The following is a 3,913-nucleotide window of genomic DNA, read 5'->3' on the forward strand; positions in this document are numbered from 1 at the left end:
CCTGTAATCCCAGCTACTAGGGAGGCTGAGGCAGGAGAATCACTTCAACCTGGGAGGCAGAGGTTGTGGTGAGCCAAAATTGCACCACTACACTCCAGCCTGGGCAATAAGAGTGAAACTCTGTCACCAAAAAAAAAAACAAACAAAAAAAATACCTGCACCCATATGTTTATCGCAGCACTATTCACAATATCAAAGATATGGAATCAACAAAAGTGTCCATTAAAAGGGGACTGAATAAAGAAAATGTTTTTATATTTTAGATAAAGAAAATGTTTTATTTATACACACACACACTATGAAATACTACTCAACCATAAAAAGAATGAAATTATGTCTTTTGCAGCAACACAGATTGAACTGAAGGCCATTGTGTTAACAGAAATAACCTATATTGCATGTTCTCACTTACAAGTAGGAGCTAAACAATGGGTACACATGGACATACAAAGTGGAATTATAGACACTGGAGACTACAAAATGTGGAAGGATGGGAGGGAGGTGGGGGCTTAAAAATTACCTATTGGGTACGATGTTCACTATTTGGTTGATGGGTACACTAAAAGCCCAGACTTCACCACTATGCAATATATGCATGTAAGAAATCTGCACTTGTATGCCTTAAATATATTATAAATAAATACACCAATAAAAAGAAAATAAATAGTCATGTATTTGATTGTAAAACTTATTTCCCAAATCAGCCAGGATTCATTCAGAAAAGCAAAATTCATTTTACCTGTTTCAAGCAATAGGATGTTACATCCGGTAACTTCGATGATTACAAAATCAGTGGAAGGACTGGTGGAATGAAGGTCAGAAAAAGCCAGCACTAACTCTCGGGGTCACCAGTGGCTTTCAGAAACTTCAAAGGTTACAAGCATTGCAAGATATAGCTGGCAATGAACATAGATGCTCTTGCTCCATGGTAGGTGATATTCAAGTAAATGTCCAGAGACCTCTACAAAAAGGCCTGTCTCAGATTGCTCCTCATGAATCTATCCACTGCTGCTGAAGCAGTCTTTAGTCTTTCAAATAACATACAGATGCTTCTCAATGATAGAATCTAACCCAGAATTCTGCTGGCCAGGATTCTGAAAATTTTGTTTCCGGGCATACAGTTTCCACTAAACAGGAAAGATTCTAGAAGAAAGAAAATGCCTCTGAGTTGCCTATAGGCCATCAGAAATATCTTCCATCACCCCTGTTTATCAAGACTTACATGCGTTGTGTTTGCAAAATACTTTCACACACTTTTTTTTTTTTTTTTTTTTTTTTTTTGAGACAGAGTCTCACTCCATCACCCAGGCTGGAGTGCAGTGGTGAGATCTCGGCTCACTGCAACCTCTCCACCTCCTGGGTTCAAGTCATTCTCATGCCTCAGCCTCCCGAGTAGCTGGAATTTCAGGCACACACCTCCACAGCCAGCTAATTTTTGTAGTTTTTGTAGAGACAGTGCTCCTCCTACCTCGGCATCCCAAAGTGCTGGGATTATAGGCATGAGCCACCACGCCCGGCCTATTTTCTTACTTGAGTTTCACCATAACATTTTGTGCTCATATGGCTGATGTTGTTACCCTTAATTTACATTTGCCTTTACTTTATTCATTCTGCAGTGTGCTGTTGGCCCAAAGACACTGAGTTGTATTCCAGCAGATGCATTCTAATCAAGGAAATTTTTTGACTCTAAGGTAGCAATTTAACTTCCACACCAAATGGTGTGATAGTGAAGGTCACTGATAGTAGTTCCCAAGTGAACTTACAAGTTTAGTTCTCTAAATTGTACTTTATTTATGTTATCTTCAAATATGAGAATTCAAATATGAGAATATCAAAAAATATTTCTAACTTTATATTAATGAGGAATAATTGTGTAGACTTCTCTTACATATGTGAAAAGGACTTAAAAGTTATACAGTCAGACTTTCACTACCTACCAGTAATCACTTGCAAGATCAAGTTGGGCAGCACACAGAAATTTTTTGAACATTTAATCAACAAACCTAAACACATAAAGTAGCAATGGTAAATGGCACAGTTAATATTAAGATACAAACACACATAAAATAGTTCTTGTGTGGTATGGGGAACTGAGAAAACAAGAGAAATAATCAACGCAACCAACGAATCACAAACCATGGCATCTCAAGGAGTTCTATTAAAAGTAATGGCAAAAACCGCAATTACTTTTGCACCAACCTATATAAGACCTGTATATTCTGTCACTAACAGTTCCAACAATATAAATTTAAATTTGGCTGAGGTACCAGGCCTGGAGGAGAGGTCCACAGTCCTGGCTGGGGGTCTGTGTGGGCTCAGTCTCCCAGCCTGCCTCACTTCTTGGTTTGGGGCCAGGCCACCATTCCCCGAGCTCCTGGATGACCCTTCTGCAGCTGGACGGGTGGTGACCCTGACTGTCCAGGGCTGGCCCCACGTGGCTGAGGTCCTGCCTTTGTGGAATGTTGGGGCCCCACCCTTACAAGCCTTGGGGTTGACTGCTCCATGTGCGTTTTTGTGTGAGCTTCGATTTAGGAATCCCCTCCTTTCACAGAAGGGGCCAGCCTGACCAATATGGTGAAACCCTGTCTCTATTAAAAATACAAAAATTAGCCAAGTGTGGTGGCACATGCCTGTAATCTCAGCTACTGGGGAGGCTAAGGCAGGAGAATCGCTTGAACTCAGAAGGCAGAGGTTGCAGTGAGCCAACATCATGCCACCGCATTCCAACCTGGGCAACAGAGCGAGACTCCGTCTCAAAAAACAAAACAAAAAAAGAATGCCAATGGGGCCTCCTCTGAGGAAGACTCACCCTCACACCCTGTAGTTCTGCGGCCCTGGACAAGGAGCCTGGAAGAGCAGTATCTACCAGCCCCACCAGCCAGGAGCAGGTGCTGGTGCCACTGCAACAGGGGCTGGCCCAGGAGGACAGCCTCAACAAGCTGGCTTTGCAGTACAGCTGCAAAGTCACAGATATCAAGGTCAACAACTTCATGAGAGTTGTTGACCTTTCAGACTTATATGCCATTACAATTCCAGCGAAAAACAACGGGATCCTAACAGAGACCCACAAATAACTAAAACCCCTTCTGAGCCCATTTTCAGAGACCGAAGTCACCACAGAACTGCCAAATCCAGACAGCAGCCACAGACACTGATGCCCAGGCCAGTCAACTGATGGATTTCTTTAAGGAGATTGACCAGAATATTGAGCATGCATTGCAGTCAGAAATCTTTTTATGGGAAAGTTCCTGCATAGAGACTGTCCTATCAGCAATTGCTCCCAGCTCCTCCAAAGACGCCAACAAATGGTGCAGACTGTGGAATTCGGTGATGGAATGTCTTTTTTATCATGCTTCTAGTTGGGATTGTTTTACCCATCTTTCATTTGGTCTATTTTAAAATACAGGCTACTGGCGAGACCCCTAATAGCATGAACACAACTCCTGTCCCCAGTGGTTCCGTGGCAATGAGTACAACGCCAGGGCAAATCCCCAGGTGAGTGATTCCAGAGACAACCACAACCTCTTCAGACAGCCAGTTCAGTCAGACCACCCAGCCAGGGAACTAAGCTTTGTTTTTAAAGAACCGGCCCAGCTTTTGCAATTGGCTCTTGAAGTGTATCACCTGTCACTGGCCACATCCTAGAGGTGCTGCATTTTATGTCATGGGAAGGATGGACACGTTTCAGAAGTCACCACAGTGTTCTCAATTGCAGTGACCCTGAGGAATGGCCTCACCCAACCCAAGCCTCCAGGATCAAAAACACCAGCACCCTTAGCCTCTTCTATACAGAGAGGATCAGCAGCAAGGCATTTACATGTGACAGATGGTTATTTCTTGTAGACATTTAGTGGACTGACCATGTCTTCACAGCAGCACTGTGTGGGTCCCCAAGGTGGATATGCTTGAAAGA

General features: G+C 43.1%; 1 pseudogene; it reads left to right on the forward strand.

The window, feature by feature from the left end:
* The first annotated feature begins 2,137 nt into the window (after window positions 1–2,137).
* On the forward strand, window positions 2,138–3,568 carry LOC108517100 (lysM and putative peptidoglycan-binding domain-containing protein 4 pseudogene; annotated as a pseudogene).
* The last annotated feature ends 345 nt before the right edge of the window (window positions 3,569–3,913 follow it).

This window comes from Rhinopithecus bieti, unplaced genomic scaffold (assembly GCF_001698545.2).
Source record: "Rhinopithecus bieti isolate Rb0 unplaced genomic scaffold, ASM169854v2 scaffold_39317, whole genome shotgun sequence".
NCBI classification, from domain to species: domain Eukaryota; kingdom Metazoa; phylum Chordata; class Mammalia; order Primates; family Cercopithecidae; genus Rhinopithecus; species Rhinopithecus bieti.